Raw genomic sequence first — 22,358 nt, 5'->3', positions numbered from 1 at the left:
GATAAAAACATCAGAGGACATTTTACAAAAATTCAGACTTCAGAGACACTGTTGTGAAACCTTCCTCCCACTTACTACAACAAAGAGCTGGAAGCATCAGGGAAATGTTTTGCTGGAAGCCAAGCCAAATTTCCAACATCAGGTGGGAAAAGGGAAAAGGCTTTAAATAGTCTGGAATTAAAGAATGAATGTAACTTTTAGGTGAAAGTTAACGGGAACTCCTCCCCTGCTTTTATGGCCCATCTCTGCCTGGGGGTTGTGGAAGAAAGAGTGCCCAGTTCCCACAAGGGTGCTGGAAGTGCTCTATTTGTGCAGGAGCAGCATGTAGAATATCAGGAGCAAGGCAAAGTATTAAGCTGTGTGGGTGTAATACAAAGCAGATAACCACAGCCCTCTTTCCCAGGCCTTGCATGGATGACGAAGGTGACATACCACAGAGGAATGTCATGCATGGTGCCAGGAGGACAACCTCACCCACAGACTCAGGTGAGAGGTTATTTCTGCTGCAGTAGTTCAGGCTCATGCACACAGAAGGATTTCAATCCTCTGCCCTTCAGCATTAAAAGTTTCTTTTGTGGTGCTTAACTTGGATTTTATTTTCTTAGCTGAGTCTTTCTCATGTCACTGACAATATTAGTGGAAGTTATAAGGCAAAGACTTCACTTCTGGCCTAGAAAATCTCAGATTGCTGAAAGACTGTAATGTATTCTCACAAATATGCTTGGACTCTAAGTTTGTTTTGGGGGGGGAAAAATAAAATTCTCTGTGGTCTTCAGCTCCATTCCAAATACAAGCAGTATGAATTATGTCTTCTAGAAGTGTGAAAACATGGTGTCTTAGTTTTGCTGGGACAGAATCCTCAGCCAGCCAGGGTCTGCAAACCATGATCAGTTTTGAGTCAGCCAAGGCAGCTGACCTGAGCTGTCTACAGGTGTATCCCAGACCAGAAATGCCACAGTAGAAAGGAGGAAGTTTGCTGAGGAAGGGACTTACTGCTTGGGGTCCTGCTCTTGCACGGGTTGCTCATGACCCTGCTCCTCTTCCTTTTCCTGGAGAATGCCTTCCTGTGACTGCTGTGCATTTGGTGGACTCAATCTAACTTTGTATACTTAATATTGATATTAATTTGGTTGTTTCATTAAATCCATTTTAATTTCAACCTGCAGGTCTCCTTTTCCTGATTCCCCTTCTCTCTAAAATATGGACCACACAGAGCCAGGGCTTGTTACAGCAGTTACTCACTGGTGACATTAACAAGAAAGAGATTTCATTACCTGCAAGGGCTAGGAAAACAGGAACAGCACTAAGGTAAGATCACCTTACATTTGCCAGCCTCTGCCTTCAGTTATAAGAACAAGCCTGTGTTCAAGTGACATGGCAGCACTGCCACCTGCACACAACATACTGCCTGGGAAGAGGACAGGGTGAGAAACCGTTGGAAGGGAAGGGGTCCATGTTCCTGTGAGCAGCTAACAGCCCAAGATGCCTAGCAGGGCTGTGTCTTGATATTTGCCATATATGAAATACAGGAATGAGGCCAGCTTCTCTGGCTGCTTTCACTAAGCATGCTTGAGGCATGCCTTTGTTAGGAATTTTTCCCAGCCATTTCCATTTTGGCTACTCAGCAGAACCTAAGCTGGTACCACTGGGAATCCCTTTGGAGGCTTGATGCCTCCAGGCAGCCTTTTCTGTTCTTACTCTTCCAAGCAGACTTACTTGCAGCGGCAAAAATAAGGCAATGTATGTGTTCAGCATTATAGTTCTAAGCATACAGCTGGAGTGGTGGAAGCCTCAATAAGAAAGCTATCATGTGGGACCTCTGGTCTGAGGGGCTGGTAGGGCACAATGCAGAGCAAATGCAGGGTTTTGACAAAGTAATTTGTGGATGAAGACTTTTGCCATTATTACTACCAGTACTGTACATGCCACCTGTTGTCCTTTGACTAATCCTGTTTGGATTAGCTAACTCTGAGTAGTAGTTTCCCTGTTAGCATTGAAGCAACTGTGTGAGAGCAGCTCTTGCTTTAAGAATTACTCCATAGTGTCATTTTTTTTCTCAACATGTGTCATCTCTTCACAATTTTTAATGACATCTTCTTATTAGTTAAAGATAAGCATATCCCACCCTGCCTCACAGGATTATGCTGTAAAACTCTAGTATTGGTTTCAGTTTCAACAGACACAGGCAGGCACAGCTGTTTCTTAAGGGGTTTAGGATGAGTCTTGTGAAAACAGGAACTGTATGTATCATACAGTAGAGTTTAAGCCATCAACTGATGGAACATAGAATCATAGAAGGCTTTGGGTTGGAAAGGACCTTAAAGATTATCTCATTGTGACCCCGTTGCCATGGGCAGGGATATCTTCAACTGATCAGGTTATTCAAAGCCCCATCCAACCTGGCCTTGAACTCTTCCAGGGATAGGACATCCATCCTTGCTCTTGGAAACTTGTTCCAATGCCTCACTACTTTCACAATAAAGAGTTTCTTCCTAATATCTAATTTAAATCTACCTTCTTTCAGTTTGCAACCATTACCCCTCATCCTATCGCTATACTCCTTGATAGGGAATCCCTCCTCATCTTTCTTATAAGCCTCCTCTAAGCACTGAAAAGCTGTGACAAGACCTCCCCAACCCTCCTCTTCTGAACAACCCCAGTTCTCTCAGCCTGTCATCATGTGGGAGGTGTTCCAGCCCTCTGATCATCTTTATAGCCCTCCTCTGGACCTGCTGCAACAGGCCCATGTCTGCCTTGTACTGAGGACTCCAGAGCTGGACATGCTACTGCAGGTTAGGGCTCACCAGAGTGGAGTAGAGGCCATAGAATCTCCTCTCTCAACCTTCTTTTGGTGCAGCCCAGGTTTCCACAAGTTTTTGCAGATTCACTTGTTTTTTCTAGCAAAAAGACTGTCTGAAATGCTGAGCTAGCTTGATGCCAGCTGAAATGGAGTTAAAGTGGTTCTGTTTTACTTTAGGAGGGCAGAATAGTAAGGAGGGTCCAAACCTGCCTGAAACTAAGTTTAACACTGTGTTTTCAGTACCTTTCAGCAATGAATTGTCTGTATAGTTTTGTTCCTGTTTTTCAAAATGACTTTAAAATCACACTTTCCTCTAGAACAATGACACTTGATTACAAGAAAGTCCAAGCACAACACAAGAAACACCAAACATATGATAAAGGCCACAATTAGGTCACCTCGGAGCCTTCTCTTCTCCAGACTGAACAGCCCCAACTCCTTCAGTCTGTCCTCATAGGAGAGGTGCTCCAGCCCTCTGATCATCCTCATGGCCCTTCTCTGGACGTGTTCCAGCACCTCCACATCCCTCTTGCAATAGGGGCTCCAGAACTGGAGGCAGTACTCCAGGTGGGGTCTCACTAGAGCTGAGTAGAGGGGGAGAATCACCTCCCTCGACCTGCTGGCCACACTTCTCCTGATGCAGCCCAGGATCTGATTGGCTTTGCAGGCTGCAAGTGCACACATTTTGTGTAATAGGAAACTTGCTTCCTTTGCTGGTACCTGAGGCCATACAACATACAGGGCCATACGACACAGCTTAAAGCTTTGCCTATTTAATTGCAGCTTGCTTTGCTGGCAAAGTGGAATTCAAAAGCAACAGGGCAAAGTGACCCTCTGAAAATCCACTTATCTTCACAGGAAATTGGTGTGGGATTAGTCAAACAAGAAATCCCTACTTCCTTTTTCTAGAGAAATTACACTGCCTGTTAATTAGCTGATGCCTGTTTCATTTTCTGCCACAGCCTTTGAAGGGAAGGGTCAGGGCACCTCATGGCTCCTACCTTTTGCTGCAGTTACTATTCATAGGTTTTCTATTACAGAATCACAGCATGGTGGGGTTTAGAAGGGACCTCTGGACATCATCTAATCCAATCTCCCTGCCTGCAGGTGGATTTGGAATTTTTCCAGAGTAGACAACTCCACAACTTCTCTGGGCAGCCTGTTCCAGTGCTCTGTCTCCCTCACAGGAAAGAAGTTCTTTCCTGTGCTCAGATGGAAGTTCCAGCACTCCTGTTTGTGCCTCATTCTGTCACTTCTCATAAACAGTTCCTTGCATTTTGTTTGGGATTGTGTAAAATGTTTCTTACAATGAGCTTTTCACTGTAAGGAAGCAGTCTTTTCCAGCTAAGAGCTCACAAGCTATGTGTGTGCTTGACAGAAAATCATAGAATCATAGAATGGTCTAGGCCAGAAGCAACCTCCAAAGCTCATCTAGTCTGACTTCCCTGCATTCAGCAGGGATATCCCCAACTAGACCAGGTTGCCCAGGGCCTCATTGAGCCTTACCTTGAATATCTCCACGGAAGGGGCCTCAACCACCTCCCTGGGCAACCTGTTCCAGTGTTGCACCACCCTCGTAGTAAAGAACTTGTTCCTGATACCCAATCTAAATCTGCCTTACTCTAGTTTGAAGCCATTTGCCCTCATTCTGTCACTGCAGGCCTTTGTAAACAGTCTCTCTCCATCCTTCCTGTAGGCCCTCTTCAGGTACTGAAGGCTGCTATTAGGTCTCCCTGGAGCATCCTCTTCTCCAGGCTGAACAACCCCAGCTCCCTCAGCCTATCCTTGTAGCAGAGGTGCTCCAACCCCTTGATCATTTTTGTGGCCTTCCTCTGGACCATCTTCATCAGGTCCATATCCTTCTTATATTGAAGGCTCCAAACTTCTATTCATCACTTCAGTTGAGGTCTCACCAGAGCAGAGTAAAGTGCAGAATCACCTCTCTGGATCTGCTGGCAATGCATCTTTTGCTGCAGATCAGGATGTGATTTGCCTTCTGGGCTGCAAGTGCATGCTGTCTGCTCATGTGCAGCACCCAGCAGTGGGATCTCATGTGGAATAAATCCCCTGGCTTTCCGGACCTTGCAAATGGCACTGCACTGCCAGAAATTCTGGGAAATAAGCAACGGCTGCCAGCATTCCCCAACTCCAAGAGCTCTGCTGGGAGCACGGAGAATCCCTTCCAGCCGAGGGCTGCAATGCGAGGCCTCCCCGAAAGAGGGCAGCGGTGCGAGGCGTTTGGTGAAGGAGACCTTGGAGCCGGAGTCTTCTGGTCCTCCTCCAACTCCCGGAGAACAGTTACGGTAAACTGCTGCTTGGAGATAGGGAACCTGCCGTACGCTGCCTTGTAGCAAAGAACAGTGCAGCAAAAGCAGGCGCTGATCAGCTGCGTGCCATCTAAACTGCTCTTCTTTAAAAGAAAACCAGCCTGCCCTCCCCTTTTCTTTGGCTTTATCACCAAGGGCATGATTTTCTCAAAGGTTGTTTGACAGCCTGGAGTCTTGAAGCAGGCATGTTGGCACACTGCATGACAAATACAGCTGAGCAATGAAGGAACCACAAAGTCCTGCACCCTCTAGGCAATGGAACATTGACATTTAACTTAGTCCCAGGGCAGCGTGAACAATGAAAGAAGCAAGAAACATGAAAACCTCAGGGGGTCAAGCCTAAAAGAGGGCATGAGGAAGAAATATGCATTCAAGGGCTTTAAAAGAGAGACAGTTGCAACAGAAGACCCATATGGCAGCTGAAATGGCAAGGTCTGAGTTGCTGGGCTCATTTGAACACGTATCCTGTGCCCAGAGGTGTTAACTGTGTGACCTGTTCCACTGACTTTGAGAATACCTTCAAACACATGCTCAGGTATTTGCACAACAAGGGTCAGATGTGTCTCCTTTTGTCAGGTGCCAATACACGACAGAAGTATTTCACACAGAACCACAGAATGATGGGGGTTGGAATGGACCTCTGCAGATCATCTCGTTCAACCCTCCTGCTAAAGCAGGGTCACCTAGATCAAGGTGCCCAGGGTCCTATCCAGATGAATTTTGAACCTCTCCAGAGAAGGAGACTCTACACACTGGGCAGCCTCTCTCAGTGCTCTGTCACCTTCAAAGGTAAAAGGTTTTCTGTAGATTAGGTGGAACTTACTGTGTTCAAGTTTGTGTCTGCTGTTCCTTGTCCTGTCACTGGGCACCACTGAAAAGAGTCTGGCCCCATTCTCTTGAGCCCTGCCAAAACCAGACAGAGGTATTGCATCCTCATGGATACTAAGAATAGAAGTGAATGTTCCTGGGCTCAGATGAAAATGTAGTCACTAGGCTGTGGTCACCCACCTTGTGGAGTATGTCCCCAGCATATAAACTTCAGAACTCAGGAACTTCACTGAGTTGAGGCAATTTCTCTTTTCTGGGTCTTGAGAGTGACTATTGACATTTCTTCAATAGCTCTAGGGAGACCAGGTGTAGAAGACTATCAGCTTGGAGGCAAAAATGGATCCAGGGCTAGTCTCCAGTTGTAATAGTTAATATTATAGAGAGATACTTCAATAGAGTATCAGACAGCAGTGGTGCAATAAACTTTGTGAGGCATACTATATGACATGAAACCAACAAAATCACCTCTGCCTTCATAGACCTAGCAATTATGTTTGAAGTTCTCTCTTGGGAGAAGGGGGTTACAGGTTTATAGTGGAAGAAAAGAGTTTCAAAAAGGAAAAGAACAACCTGAAAAGGAGAAAATGAGGAGGTGGCAGAAAGTGAAGGCTTATGGATGTGTTTTTTGAGGGAACTTTTTCTCCAGGTTCTGAACAGTGTATCTGAGTGCAAGAATAGAAGCCCAGGTGGTTCAGTGCAGGGAACTCAACTCAACATCAAGGTCCCAAAGGAAATTACATTGGAAGAGAAGAGAGAGCTTTTTCATACAATGGTGCAGGCTGGAAGAGACCTCCAAAGGTCGTGTAGTCCAACCTCCCTGCAGGCAGGAGGGACATCCCCAACTAGACCAGTACCTCAGCAGTGCTATAATCCTGGTCCATTCTGTCCTGGAGAGGCTGCTCAGATACTTAAGACTAAAAAACTATGCTATTGTGGGTGATAACCTGCTGCTGCTTAGCTTGGAGAGGAGAAGACTTGAGAGGGGATCTTGTCAGTGATGATCATGTAAGAGGTGGATGTCAAGTGGATGACTGCAAACTCTTTCCAGTGGTGTCCAGAGACAGGACAAGGGGCAACAGGCACAAACTGGAACACAGGAAGTTCCATCTGAACATAAGGAAGAACATTTTTTCTTTGAAGGTGACAGAACACTGAAACAGGCTTCCCAGAGAGGTTATGGACTCTCCTTCTCTGGAGAAATTAAAAAATCACCTGGAGGCAACTGGGGAAACCTGCTCTGGGTGGCCCCACTTTAGGAGGGTGATTGGACTAGATGATCTTCAGAGGTCCCTATCAGACCCCACCATTCTGTGGTTCTGTGGTCCTATGATGACAACAAGCAATTGCAAAAAAATGCTTTTGTTTAACAGCCAAAAATGAAGGCTTGGACTGTCACCAAATGAGGAGCCTAGAACAAGTTACCAATGAACTGAGCACATCTTGCCTGGATTATGAAGATACTGCAACTAAAGCATCCCACCCATTTTTGCTCTTGGCTGACTTTCCCCTCCCAGACCATCTGGCCACAGCTAGGTCTCTCAGAGGGCTTCCAGGTTTGAATTTATTGTTCAAAGTAATAAACTTCTTTTGATAAAATAAGGAACAGGAACGTGAGAACTGTCAGGCTCTGGTGCCTGGCCCTGATCATCTTCTCCAGCTTTACTACAGCCCCACAGGCCTCTAGGTGGTGCCTCGCTTCAGATTTTAATGCCTGGAGCTGAGGAGCAGTCGCCTCCGTTTGGGTTTTTCCCAGTGCCAGCAGCCACATCACCCACCATGCCTCTCACAGGGTGGCAGAGGGGGCAAAGCAGGCAGTCCTGCTGAGCCCTTTTCACCAAAGTATTGCAAGAAAAGTGTATTTGCTTGAGGCACAGGAGCCACTGCTAGAACTAGAGGGATCTCACACAGCAACAGCCACATCTACAGTTCATCCAAATGCCACTTTGACTCTATCAACACCTAAGACACCTTCATTTAAAGCTGTTGTGGGTCAAGCCCCTAATCCTGAAGAACACCACCAGTGGCTTTGCTTTGAGGATGATAAAAAGCCCTGGAATTTGGAGAACTGATGTCTGTAAGAAGATGTAACTCTGTCTATACCATTCAGACTGGAGTGTTCAAAGAGAAAATGAAATGAGCAGGCTGGTGGGTCATCAGTGGGAGCAGCTGCCTAGTTCTGTCCTGCTCTGCAGCCTATTTTGCTAACCTGAAGGCCATGAAAATTGTATGTGTGTGGCAGAAGCAACTTTTGGAAACACATGTGGAGCAATGGATGCCTGTAGACAGTACAGAGCTGTGTCCAGCTGTGAGGAAGGGCAATATAAGGGATTGGAATTGGATACACTTTGTCAGGTGTTGAGAAAGCAATTTGTGGTCCTTCTCTTTACATCTTTACGGTGAGGGACATCCACCAGGGAAGTTCATGGCCTTAGGATGCTCACAGCACGACTCTTCATCATGTCTATTCCTTTTCCACTATGCTACTAGGAAACAGAATGCATTCTCTGTTTTGAAGCAACCTGTTTGCTACCCATAGCCATGCATCAACCCTTAACAGAACTGAGATACCCTAACTCCCACCTGCTTTTGGTATGTTTATATATGTCCCCTTCACACTGGAGTAGCACAGCTCCCTGTCTCCTGCCTTGGAAGAGGGGAGTTGTCTGGGAATGCTTGCTATTTTCTTTCCTGCTGTGCCTTCCTCTTGAGAGGAATGACCATGTCCTGTATTTGGTATGGGGAGGAAGAATTTGCCCTTGGGCTTCCTCTTTGCCTCTACAGGTTTCCATGTATTTACATTTAAGGAGTGAGCAAGAGAGGAGATGATGTCACAGCTGGAGAGACATCTGAGGAGGGTCCTCATGCGAGTTATCCCTGATGCAGGGCATGCCCAATGGGAGGAGAGGGAACATCTCTGACATGCACTGCTCTCCTGAACAGGATTAGCCCTTAGATTTGTTTGTTCAGATGATCCCATGCTGAGTGCTTTGGGTGGATTTGGGCTGACTTCTCCACATCGACTCCTCTGACCTTTTAATCCTTCTGGAATAATCTGTTCCTCTTTCTTCCTCCATATCCCAGTTCCACCAGATCACCTTTTGTTGTTTTTGTCCTTGGACATGCTTTGAGAGCTTGTAGCAGCTTTTCTGGTGGGCTGGGTAATTGGCTGGCAGCCCTGGCTCCTTCTTCCCACGGGGCTGTACCTGGGGCTATGCTTTCTTCAGGGCGCTGCTTGACAAGGGTATTAGACTTGCAATTTAAAAGTTTTTCAGGGCTAAATCCAAACTTAGGCTTTTATGATAAATAAACAGGAATATCCTGGACTTATTTTCCCTTATTTCAAGTCCTTCATCTCTCACTGCAGCTGGCAGACCCAAAGGATTGTGCAGTTCTAAAAGAGGAAGAAAAGAAACCTGAAAAAGAGAAAATTACAGCTTGTAACCAAGGTCAGATATAGTTGTGCAGCTCCTAAAGCTGCTGCAGTATGGTCACTGAAAGCTGTGCAAGGATGCCTTTTGCAGGCCTTGAATCAGCACACATAATTTTGAGTCCCTGAAGGAAGCAACCTAGCTAATGGCACATCCATAGGGAGGTTCAGTTGGCTTCATCCAGAGCCATGAGCACATCCTGTGTTTTCAAGATGGGTACCATGCTTTGTCTCCAGCCTGGCCCTGCTGTCTCTTTGGCTTCCTCTGTCACAAGTGGCTGAAATAAGAGGATTGGAAGTGGCTCTTTAAAAGCATTTCACACTGGTGCAGGAGAGGAATAATTAGTCCATATTTCTTTTTCTGGGCTTAGCTCTTTACACAGACAGATCAATATAGAATGGAATGGAATGGAATGGAATGGAATGGAATGGAATGGAATGGAATGGAATGGAATGGAATGGACTAGACCAGGTTGGAAGAGACCTTCAAGATCATTGTGTCCAACACATCAACCAATCCAACCCACCTAAACAACTAACCCATGGCACCAAGCACCCCATCAAGTCTCCTCCTGAACACCTCCAATGATGGTGACTCCACCACCTCCCCAGGCAGCCCATTCCAATGGGCAGTATGCTTCCTTCTGCAGTTCACCTTCAAACTCATGCGTGGAGGAAATGCAGGCTCTTCTCAGAACATTGCTTGTTATATTCAGGCAAGGCTTGTAGTTATCTGAACTCCTTGGAAATGAACATTGCTTTCAAATTTAAGTATATACTAAAGTTTTTTTTCCTGCAGAAAGATGGCTTAGGGATATTGGAATTGGGAAAGTTCCCCCCCCCCCCCCATCACTCACAATTGCACTATACAAACCGAGTGACTCTGTGGTAGGCTGACTACCAGATGTGAAAATATACTGAGGTGTTCCCTTGGCTTTAGGTAAGAACACAGTGGCACTCCAGCAGCATTATGAGGACTGTCAGCTTTCTCCTGTTCTGTTCCAGGGAAAGTTTGCTGGTGAGGGAATGCATAGCAAGGAAGTTGAAAAGTTGAGGAGAGCAGCTGCACAGCTCTGTATTCACTGTGTGATAGTGCAAGAGCCAAACATGGAGGAGGAGGAAGGCAATACCCAATCCAACCCAAAAGAGAGACATTCACCCAAGGGAACAGAGAGGAGCAGAGTTATCTCAGCAGCTCATCCCACAGCTCTGCACAAGGATATAACTGCTGGACTTGAACAGGCATGGCTGTTCCCCTAAACAACACAGAAAGTTTGTCTGTTTTCCTTCTACAAATAAAACTCTGCTAGGGTCACAGTTTCTGAGGACATTACATCTCACATAGTTGTTTTCTGTGTGAGCAAAGGCAGCAGCTAGTTCTCATGCTCATTTGCGTACCTGTAAAGGATGATGGCACAGGTCTATGGCAGTTATACTGCAGACCTGCTGTATAAAAGGTCTGGGCTTAATGACAAATGATACAGTTAAATTAAGCATGGTAAATATCATCCTGATCACTTTTTGTGTTTAAAGACAGTAACTGAAAATTTGGCAAGCCTTTGAAGCTTGTACCTTGAAGTCAAAACCCAGGAAGGGCTGAGCTGTCTTGGGACTCTTCAGTGGGATCAGGAAACCAAAAAGGCACATGAGATTTGGGGTCAAATCCTGTCCCAAAGGGTTGTCTTACCTTGCTCATTGCCTTCCAGGGCCCAGGTGCTATTCTGCATCTCTTCCAATCCCATGTGCCTCCATTCACATCCCTTAGGCATCCTGTTCTAGTCTGGCTTTTTTGTTATGGGAAGGGTGTCATGCTACCACAGTCTCTTTCTGCATGCAGGGACAGCTATAATGGGTCAAATCAAAAGCCTCCAACATCATCCCAAGGCAGATTCCTAGGAAAGGGTGTAAGAACAGGGAAAGGAATAGATTGAGACAATCTCATGACTGAATGACTCAAAGGCTTCCTTAGCCAGATGTGGTGCCTTTGGAATATAGCAGCTATCCATTCAAGTTACCCAGTTTACTGAAAATAGATGAATTTTAGTGATAAAAGATCTCACAGCAATTTTCTGTGGCTCACTTGAGTGAAGAAATATCTTTTAGTTCATTTCATATCTGCTGGCTAGTCACTGCTTTATGACCCATGAAGGATGCTTGCACACCTCCTTCCTGGCACACAGGGCTTTATTGGGTCCTGCCATAGCCCCACTGTACTGGGACTGGTTTCCCTTTCTTTTGTGCTGGTTTAAGTCAGAAGTACCACAGTGAGTCTACAGAGGCTGAACAGGAAGCAGAGAGGAGAATATGGCTGTGTAGTTTCTTGGTGTACCCCTGCAATTTGGCCCTAAGTCTAACACAAGATATTTCCTTGTGTTATATCTGAAGCTATTTGGTGCCATTAGTAACAGAGTAATAACCCAGTGATCTTTCCTTTCCTGTCCAGAGGGAAAAGAAAACAGGGAGCTGAATGCAAAACTCAATTTTCAACTTCATCAAGATACTGTATCTGGTTTGGATGTTTTCTGGGGCTTCAGTTTTAGAAGTTTCCACGTTTATATCCCAAATGTCCATGCTCACCCAGAAATTCAATGAATTCAGGGAGAACGCCTGGTCTCTGAACAGCTGTTAGTTTGGGTTTGAGTGCTTCAGAGGATCTTATTAAAATAATAAATTTCCTTAGGAACTGCTACTGCAGCACTTTTATTTTTAATATTATTTTTTTTTCAGGAGGGAAGTTATGCAAGGCCTGCTGGATGGTATCAGCACATCTGGACAGCTCTAGGGAGCTTTGAGGAAAGAGGAGACAGAAAAGAAATTCAAAAGCTTGCTCAGCTTGGGGCAGGTAGTGGGGTTCTGGAGAGGGAACAACAAACTCTGCTAGCCCCAGGAGGGCCTTGCATGGCTTTCTGCTGTTTAAAAGGTCACTGAATTTGGCTGCCATCACAGAGAGCAAATAGCTGCTGATTGCCGCAGTGGGAAGGGCAAGGGCCAAGAAAATTCATCCATGATTCCAGCACTAAATGCTTGCTCCATAGCTACGGTTTGTATTTGTGCTCTCAGGGATATGCGGGGAGAGGATTAGTCCCTCCTCTTGCCTAAGGAAGAAGTATTGCACAACAGGCAGGTGTTGGATGCCTTGGAGCAGCTTCTGCTCAGTCCCACTGACAGGAAAGCCAAGGCTTGCAGCATGCAGGCGCAGCGTGGAGCCTGCTGCAGCTCTTGCACCTCAGAACTACTACTTTGCAATTGTGTCCTTTGAGTGCCTCTAGGTGCAAGCCAGAGCAGCAGCTACTTGCTTTTTAGTTTAGGCCCTTGAAGCATATAAGCATATCATCAGGTTCACAAGTCTCTGAGACCTGAGTGATTGTGCATGTGTTAGCCCCTCTGACCTCCATACTATCATAGTATCAGTCAGGGTTGGAAGGGACCACAAGGATCATCTAGTTCCAACCCCCCTGCCATGGGCAGGGACACCCCACACTAGATCAGGCTGGCCACAGCCTCATCCAGCCTGGGCTTAAACACTTCCAGGGACGGGGCCTCAACCACCTCCCTGGACAACCCATTCCAGGGCTTCACCACTCTCATGGTGAAGAACTTCCTCCTCACATCTAGCCTGAATGTCCCCACCTCCAGCTTCATTCTGGCAGATCTTCTGGCAGATCTGCTCACTTAGAGAGTCATAAAATGGTTTGGGTTGAGAAGGATCTTTAAGGGTCATGTAGTCCAAACCTTGTAGTCCAAACCTTGTAGTCAGCAAGGACCTCTTCAACTAGATCAGATTGCTCAGAGCCCCATACAATCTGGCCTGGAATTTTTCTAGGGATGGGGCATCCACCACCTCTGGGGGCAACCTGTGCCAGTGTTTCACCATGCTCATTCAAGGAAACATTCCTGAAAAGGCTGCAGGGGAATAAAGCAATTTTTTTTTTTGTTTAGGCTTCTGCACACATCTTCATGCTATAACTGTTTTTGTCAGTAATGAAACCTCTTAAAAACATAATTGGAGGTTAAATATTAATGGGCAATCTGTGTCTTCACATGTAATTAAAAACACTGATATGAAACTGCTTCTGTCCAGAAAGTTCCTGAGCTTGGCTAAACTTTCAGGGGCTGGTCATTACTCTCAGCCTTGGAGTTGCTTAAATCATGTTGATTCATAATCCTCTGCAAGAGAAAAATCAATGCTGGAGTGCTTTGCTTGTGTAACAGTGTGCATCACTGAGCCTGGAGTACCTCTTCAGTGAGATGGTACTAAGCAGTTAAAATACGTAGAGAGACTCTCCTGAATTCATTATGAATTGATTTTCATCCTTTTAATATTCTTGCTTACAAAGAAATTCCTATATAACACACTGGCCCTTTTCTTTGCCAGTTCACCTATTTCTTGGTCCTTGGAGTTGTTCCTTGGTGCTCTCCTAGTGCAAGTTGATGGAGAAAATTACAGTGGAAACAACCTGTCGATCAGATCTGCATAAACGGTGTTGTATAAACTTGTGGTGGTTTAGGAGCTAGGTGTCTTTAAGAACCACAAAGCTACAGACCTCCAGGAGGTCCAGAGTGTCCAGGAGGTGGACCAGAAAGTGTATTTAATTCCCATAAGTCCTGCATCCCTATAAAACTGGCTGCAGATTCAGTTTTCTTCCCTTTTCCCCTGCCTCTCTCTTCCCAGGAGGATGCAGAGGCTGTTATCTGTTGCAGGGGAGGCCTGATTTCAGCCGTGGCAATGCTGCCAATTAGGCCTGGTGTAGCCTAATTGGGGGCTGGAGCTGCCAAGCTGCATTTTACCTGTGTCACAGTGGTTTGCTATGGCATGAGAGAGGCATGATGGGGTTGGGACATGAAGGCCTAGGTTTGTTTGCCTGGTTTAAAGGGAAGTTTTTGGGAAAGTTTGGCTTAATGGAGTTCTGTGTTAAGCCCAGACTATGGATTTTGTGTATTTTACATGCTTTGTGCTGTTTTATGTAGTTATGAATAGCATTTCCATTTAAACATTCCAATTCTATCCAATCCTTTTGTGTGAGCATTTTTCTTTACCCCTTTTGGAAGAGGTAAAAGAGCATCTGTCTCACTCTAAACTAAGACAAAACTTGACATTAAGGTATCCACAGTTAGAAAAAGAAAGCAAATATCCTGTGCAATCATCAAAAGAAGTACCTGGTATCAGGCCTATCAGTGTGATAACAACCTGCCCCTTCTTCCTCCAGTGGCTTCAGCTGCCTTGGCCTGAACAAACAGGAGCTAGCTTCTCCACTGTTTGTGGACATAGAATCATAGAATGGTCCAGGCCAGAAGGGTCCTCCAAAGCTCATCCAGTCTGGCCTCCCCGCAGTCAGCAGGGACATCACCAAGGGCCACGAGGATGATCAGAGGGCTGGAGCAGCTCTCCTATGAGGACAGACTGAAGGAGTTGGGGCTGTTCAGTCTGGAGAAGAGAAGGCTCCAAGGTGACCTAATTGTGGCCTTCTAGTATCTGAAGGGGGCCTACAGGAAGGCTGGGGAGGGACTTCTCAGGATCTCAGGTAGTGATAAGACTAGGGGGAATGGAATGAAGCTGGAGGTGGGGAGATTCAGGCCAGATGTGAGGAGGAGGTTCTTCACTGTGAGAGTGGTGAAGCCCTGGAATGGGTTGTCCAGGGAGGTGGTTGAGGCCCCATCCCTGCAGGTGTTTAAGCCCAGGCTGGATGAGGCTGTGGCCAGCCTGATCTAGTGTGGGGTGTCCCTGCCCATGGCAGGGGGGTTGGAACTAGATGATCCTTGTGGTCCCTTCCAACCCTGACTGATACTATGATACTATGATACTATGATAACTAGATCAGGCTGCCCAGGGCCTCGTCAAGCCTCACCTTGAGTATCTCCAGGGAAGAGGCTTCAAACACAGTATCACAGTATAACTAAGGTTGGAAGAGACCTTGAGCATCACCAAGTCCAACCTATCAACACAGACCTCATGACTAGACCATGGCACCAAGTGCCACGTCCAATCCCCTCTTGAACACCTCCAGGGATGGTGACTCCACCACCTCCCTGGGCAGCACATTCCAATGACGAACAACCCGTTCGGTGAAGAACTTTCTCCTCACCTCGAGTCTAAACCTCCCCTGGCACAGCTTGAGACTGTGTCCCCTTGTTCTGGTGCTGGTTGCCTGGGAGAAGAGACCAACCCCCTCTTGGCTACAACCACCTTTCAGGTAGTTGTAGAGGGCAATGAGGTCACCCCTGAGCCTCCTCTGGGCAACCTGTTGCAGTGTTCCACCATCCTCATAATGAAGAACATCTTCCTGATATCCAATCTGCCTCTGCTCTTTAGTTTGAAGCCATTGCACCCCATCCTGTCACTGCAGGCCTCTGTAAACAGTCTCTCCCCATCCTTCCTGTAGGCCCCCTTCAGGTACTGGAAGGCTACACTTCCTCTGTTGTTTTCCAGGCAGCTTTCTGGGGATAAAGTGATATGACAGAGTTTAGTAAAAACAATTTCATAATTTTGGAACAAATCTTTTCACTCACTACTTTGCAAAAGATTAAGATGGTGAGTCATGGGCCCTCTTTAAAGAATTAACTGCATAGTTTGGGCCACATCTCCATTTGTTAGGTCTTACTCAGTTTGTGCTATCTCTTGAAGAGACTTCTACCAGAGGCATAGTTATTTTTTGCCAGTACAGCTTATCTCAGATGCATAACCTGTACCTTAGAGCCCACACTCTACAGCTATGTCTACTCCAGCTAATTTTTCTAGTGTAGCTGCATCACCCACTAGCCATGTCCCCTTGCAAACTCCATCCTTCACAACTCTATATAGAAAAATATAGTCCTGATCTGCTGTTCTGCTTTTAAATTATACTCTGCCTCAGTTCAATTTCCTAACAACCAGGAAACTTATTCTTCTCAGGTTTTTTTGACACATCAAAGAGTTGTACTTGATATACACATGGTTTATATGTATACCATGTATACCATGGGCTTAGGTCTTAGTTTGCCTATTTGTAGATGATTAAGTACAAAAATCAAGTAGCACATTTGTATGTAGCAAAATATGTTTTGGATGGGACTGATAAGCATATTTTCATGTGTTAATAGCAGTAAATATCTAGGGACTGCAAAAACCAAGAGTTCCAGTGGAAAATGTTTCAACAACAGATGATGAATCCTGCTAAAACAGTTTTTGTGCTTAAAATCATAATTAAAATTATTGTAGGCAAAGCTGCTAATGTACTGGCAAAGCCACTGTCCTCTGAGACTGCCAGATGTTTTACTGTCACTTGAACTGCAGTGTAGTGTGAAGACTGTATCTGTTCTCTGGATAAATGATTTGTTGTGTTTTCTTCTATTCTCCCATTTTTACACCCAGCCATATTTTCCCTCTCCTTGACCTGGCATATCAGCTTGTGGCTTTATATCCGGATCACAGCTGCACAGAAACACTCACAGCTTTGAGAGGTATTGCTGAGAGTCCTACCAGAGGCTCTGCTTCTCCTTGAGAGGTGAGCTTCCGCAGAGGCAGGCATCTATGGATGTTGACTTGGTGGAGCGTGTCCAGAGGAGGGCAACAAAGTTGGTGAGGGGCTTGGAACACAAGCCCTATGAGGAGAGGCTGAGGGAGCTGGGGCTGCTTAGCCTGGAGAAGAGGAGACTCAGGGGTGACCTTGTTGCTCTCTACAACTACCTGAAGGGAGGTTGTAGACAGGCAGAGGTTGGTCTCTTCTCCCAGGCAGCCAGTACCAGAACAAGAGGACACAGTCTCAGGCTGCGCCAGGGGAGGTTTAGGCTGGAGGTCAGGAGGAAGTTTTACACAGAGAGAGTGATTGCCCATTGGAATGGGCTGCCTGGGGAGGTGGTGGAGTCGCCATCACTGGAGGTGTTCAGGAGGAGACTTGACAGGGTGCTTGGTTGCATGGGTTAGTTGATTAGGTGGTGTTGGATGATAGGTTGGACGCGGTGATCTTGAAGGTGTCTTCCAACCTGGTCTATTCTATTCTATTCTATTCTATTCTATTCTATTCTATTCTATTCTATTCTATTCTATTCTATTCTATTCTATTCTATTCTATTCTATTCTATTTGTGTGCTTTAGTAAGCAATGGTATGAGATAAAGTTTCCAGCTGGAGGGGAAGGAATGCTGCTTTTCCCATCAAAAAGTGTCTACCCACCCTAGGGACTAAGCAGTGTCTAAGGTCCATTTCTGCTGACATTTTCTAACATACCAATGCTCTCCCAGGACGCAGGCAGAGGAAGCTTCCTGAGGCTTGGGGTTCTCCTCCACTCACAGGCAGTTCTTGGAAAAGCCCCAAAACCTTGGAAATTATACATGTGCTTCTCAAAACACGAGTCTTGATCCAGCATCCGTTATTTGCACAGGAAGCTATGTTCTTCTCTGCAGTTCATTGTTACTCATGCAGACTACTCTCCTTTCCTCAGTCAATTTAATGCATCAGAAGTGATGACAACTTAGGCAAGCAGCCTTCCCAGTACATGGGATTTTTTTCTAAATAAGATATAAAGAGACATCATTTTAGGCCTCTGTTCTCTGGCAATTGCTCATGTGCTGCATTCTTAATGAGCAGGCTAGGGAGCTTTCCCCCACCTCTATCTTAATATAAAGGAAGTGTTTAACACAGCCTTTTTCTTTTCAGTGATGCATAAAGCAACATATTTGCTAATTAATACACATGTCAGATTATTTTTATCATTGCAATTTGTCTCCCTGTGGAATTTGTTAACATGTTGCTGGCTATTTTCTTCCTTCACATGAAAATGAATCTACTGGGTATCACAGTGCTCAGTTATTATGACTTTTTTTTTTTCTATGAAAGACTTAAATTGCATCTGAGAAATACAAATTACAGGGCCTAATGCTGCCCCTGAGATTTTAATTTAATACACAAAAGGAGCTGCTCACTCCCTGCTGAGGTCATTACATGAAAATACTTTTTCTAGCAAACAGAGTAATTGGGACCACTGGAGCTTGTTTTCCCCACCCCCCTCAAGAAAAAAGGATGGGTCAGTTTTGGCTGCCTCTAGTAGTTTATACATTTTCTGAGTGATCATGTCTAAGATGAGTTCTGTTGCTGTTTCTGTACAGAGCAAAGAACTCATGAGAGCTCCTGTTCATACCAAAGGTGTTGCTCAGGACAGTGACTTCTCCTTTCACCATTACGACATGGAGGAAACCACTGAGGTCCAGGTCTCCATAAGCCTGAGTGCCCAAACCATGATGCCAGCCTCTCGTCCCTGTGCTACAAAACCCCTCCAAAAGGTACATAATAATAATAAAAGAATAGTGGGTCAGTGAAAAAGAGAGTGCTGTCCCAGGAGGCTGTCCATGACATAGGTTCCTGGAGGGATTCATGGCCAAGGTGGTTGGCTGCCATTGAACAAAGTCATAGAGCCAATCCCATCTGCTTTTCCCTCATGACTGCTCTGCAGTGACCTGAACTTTAGGGCCAGGCAGCCTGAGGCAGATCCAGAAGAGTCCTCATACGCTCCTTGAACTCCAGGACAAACAAACGTGCGCTGAGGTCATCCCCAAGTTATGGCAGCATGGGAGTCAGAGGGATCTTGGCAGGTCAGGCCATAGGGTCAGGGAAGATGATTCCACCAGAATCCTCAGTGACTCAGCTCCTGTGTGTGGTTAAAATTTAAATACTTGCATAAGTGGTTTACTGAACCCATGCCAGAAACATCAGTGTCTTGCAGGACTGAACCCATTAATTCTCACTCTCTGAGAAGTGAGGGAGGAACAGACAATCAGGAAACTAAACAGCTTTGGACTGTTTGATACAATGAGAAGGGCAAATTCCAAAGCTGAGGAGCCCTCACGTGCTTTCGTAAAGACAAAAAAACCCAAGACAAGTGAAGTTGAAGGTGTCCATGCTGCAACTGTGCTTGGGGCTGTGGTAACCATAACTTTGCAGGGGTGCAGGATATTTTTGCATAACAGAGCAAGCCACGAAGAAGTTACCCATTGTGCCCGTTTGTAAGCACAGATTACCTCTATTGCTGGTGTGAAATTCAGGCTCTGATTTCTAACTTGAGAAAAACTTTTCCAAATACTCTTTTCCTCCTCAATCTCCTATTGAAGAACAAAGCACTCAGGAGACCGGGCAGCTAAGAGGCATGCTCACTCCCCAAGTGCCACTAAACATCTTTAATAGAAACAGATGATAACAAGTATACTAAAAACAAGAATAAAAATACACCTCAAACAAAAGCAATGTACTTGCTGAACAAGGCTCTCAACCACACAGGTTTCTCCCAGTGGGGAGAGGCTCTGAGAACAAACAGACGACACTTGCTCATCATGTCACTTAACTGCACGGCTGAAAAGCACTCAGATCTGATGGGGATGGGGATGCCACCGTAAGACCCTCTGCAGAACAGAAACGCTGTGCAGCAATAAAGGCTTTCACAATGGCATAGATGGAACTACTATTTCCCCCCAGGGTTTTAGTCACTGAATTCTTTCAGGAGCCATTTAATTATTCTGTTTTATTTCTGCTCAATCTGTATAGGAAATCTTAGTAAAAGGACTGATCATTTTGACAAGGTTCCTCAGGGAAACCTCGAGAAAATAGCTGTAATTTCTTCCCCATATAACTCACAAAGAAAAACAGCAGAAGAAATAAAGGGGTAATAATAGGAAGGAGAAGATTATCTTTTAAAAGCAACTGCTTGATACCAATGCACAGTGATTGTATTGAATGTCATAAACATAGATTTACAAGTGACATGGAGAAGGCTGAGGTTCTCAATGACTTCTTTACCTCAGCCCTCACTGGCAAGGGCTCCAGCCACACTCCCAGAATAATGGAAGATAATGGCAGGGGCTGGAAGAAGGAACTGCCCATTGTGAGTGAAGATCAGGTTCGTGACCATCTGAAGCACCTGAAAGTGTTCAAGTCCATGGGACCCGATGGGTTACACTCATGAGTGCTGAGGGAAGTGGCAGATGAGGTTGCTAAACCCCTCTCTACTATATTCCAAAAGTCTTGGCAGTCCAGGCAGGTCCCCACTGACTGGAAAAGGGGAAACATAACTCCCATTTTCAAAAAGGGAAAGAAGGATGACCCAGGGAACCATAGGCCAGTCAGTCTCACCTCTGTGCCCTGTAAGATCATGGAGTAGATCATTTTGGAGGCACTGCTGATGCAGAAGAATAACGAAGAAGTGATTGTGTACAATCAGCATGGCTTCACCAAGGGCAAATCCAAAAAAGGTCTGACAAACCTGGTGGCCTTCCATGACAAGGTCACAACATTAATAGATGAAGGCCAAGCAATTGACATAATTTACCTGGACCGGAGCAAAGCCTTTGACGCTGTCCCACACCACATCCTGGCCTCCAGGTTGGTGCAGTATGGGTTTGATGGACGGACCGTTCAGTGGATAAAGAACTGGCTTGATGGCTGCACCCAAAGGGTGGCTGTCAATGGGTCTATGTCCAACGGGAGGCCAGTGACAAGTGGAGTCCTTCAGGGATCAGTACTGGGATCAGTCTTGCTTAATGTCTTTGTTGGCAACATGGACAGTGGCATTGAGAGCACCCTCAGCAGGTTAGCTGATGACACTAAGACGTGGTGCAGCAGACATGCTGGAGGGAAAGGGTACCATCCAGAGGGACCTTGACAGGCTGGAGAGGTGGGCCCATGACAGCCTCATGAGGTTCAACAAGACCAAATGCAAAGTCCTGCATCTGGGTCGGCCAAGCTGGGCAGTGACTGGCTTGAGAGTAGCCCTGGAGAGAAGGAGCTGGGGGTACTGGTGGATGAGAAGCTCAACATGAGCCACCAGTGTGCACTTGCAGCCCAGAAAGTCAACCACATCCTGGGCTGCATCAAGAGAAGCATAGCCAGCAGGTTGAGGGAGAAGATTCTCCCCCTCTACTCCTTTCTGGTGAGACCCCACCTGGAGTACTGTGTCTGGTCCTGGAGCCCCTATTACAAGAGGGATATGGACGTGCTGGAAGGTGGCCAGAGAAGGGCCACGAGGATGATTGGAGGGCTGGAGCTCCTCTCCTGTGAGGACAGGCTGAAAGAGTTGGGGCTGTTCAGTCTGGAGGAAAGAAGGCTCTGTGTAGACCTAATTGTGGCCTTCCAGTATCTTAAGGGAGCCTACAAGAAAGCAGGGGAGTACTTTTTAGGGTGTCAGGTAATGATAGGGGGAATGGAACAAAAATAGAAATGGGTAGATTCAGATTGGATGTTAGGAACAAGTTTTTCACCATGAGGGTGGTGAGACACTGGAACAGGTTGCCCAGGAAGGTGGTGGAAGCCCCATCCCTGGAGGTTTTTAAGGCCAGGTTGGATGTGGCTCTGAGCAACCTGGTCTAGTGTGAGGTGTCCCTACCCATGGCAGGGGGGTTGGACCTAGATGATCCTTGAGGTCCCTAACAATTCTATGATTCTATGATACTTAGGGAAGACATGAGGAAATGTCATGAGGAAAGAGACTCTTACAGCTAAAATAAAATTAAGACTGGCATGCTGACCCCTGATCTCTTGACCCAAGTGGTCCCACCTTTCTTCCTATCCTCTGTGGCCAGAGGTGGTGGTTGGAAGGGACCTCAGGGGATCCTGGAGTCCAACCCATCTGCTAAAGCAGGTTCACCTAGAGCACAGGACCTAGGATCTAGATGCATAGGTTGCACAGGATCATGTCCAGGTGAATTTTGAATCTCTCTACCAAGAAGGAGACTCCACAACCTTCCTGACCAGACACACTCCTGGCTCTGATGACACCTTCCATCTTCCAGGCACAAGGATACTGATATTTTAAGCTTCTGCCTGCCACCAGTGGTATTTTCTCACAGACCTGTTCCCATGCCCCTACTGTACAGCTTTGTGTTACTGTCTGGGGGAAGCTGAATGGGGCTCCTGCTAAGCCTGGGAGACGTGCTACCTTCTGCTGGTGAAGAGGAAACCCCATCTGGCAATTATTAGTATCTTTTCTCACAAAAGAGCTTCCCTTATGCCTTCAGCA

General features: G+C 46.0%; 1 long non-coding RNA gene across 4 annotated transcripts in view; it reads left to right on the top strand.

The window, feature by feature from the left end:
* Positions 1-401: 401 nt before the first annotated feature.
* Positions 402-22,358, top strand: part of LOC137455786 (uncharacterized) — a 49,261-nt gene continuing 27,304 nt past the window's right edge. For all 4 annotated transcript variants that reach the window (XR_010990911.1, XR_010990909.1, XR_010990912.1 and 1 more), the window contains exons 1-2: positions 402-486; positions 1,167-1,308. This is a non-coding gene — a long non-coding RNA (uncharacterized lncRNA). The remainder of the gene's footprint in view (positions 487-1,166; positions 1,309-22,358) is intronic.

This window comes from Melanerpes formicivorus, unplaced genomic scaffold (assembly GCF_026170545.1).
Source record: "Melanerpes formicivorus ecotype bairdi unplaced genomic scaffold, bMelFor1.0.p_v2 SCAF_109, whole genome shotgun sequence".
In the NCBI taxonomy this organism is placed as follows: domain Eukaryota; kingdom Metazoa; phylum Chordata; class Aves; order Piciformes; family Picidae; genus Melanerpes; species Melanerpes formicivorus.
Note: the sequence above shows the minus strand (reverse complement) of the source record. Positions and strands in the feature narration are given on the sequence as shown.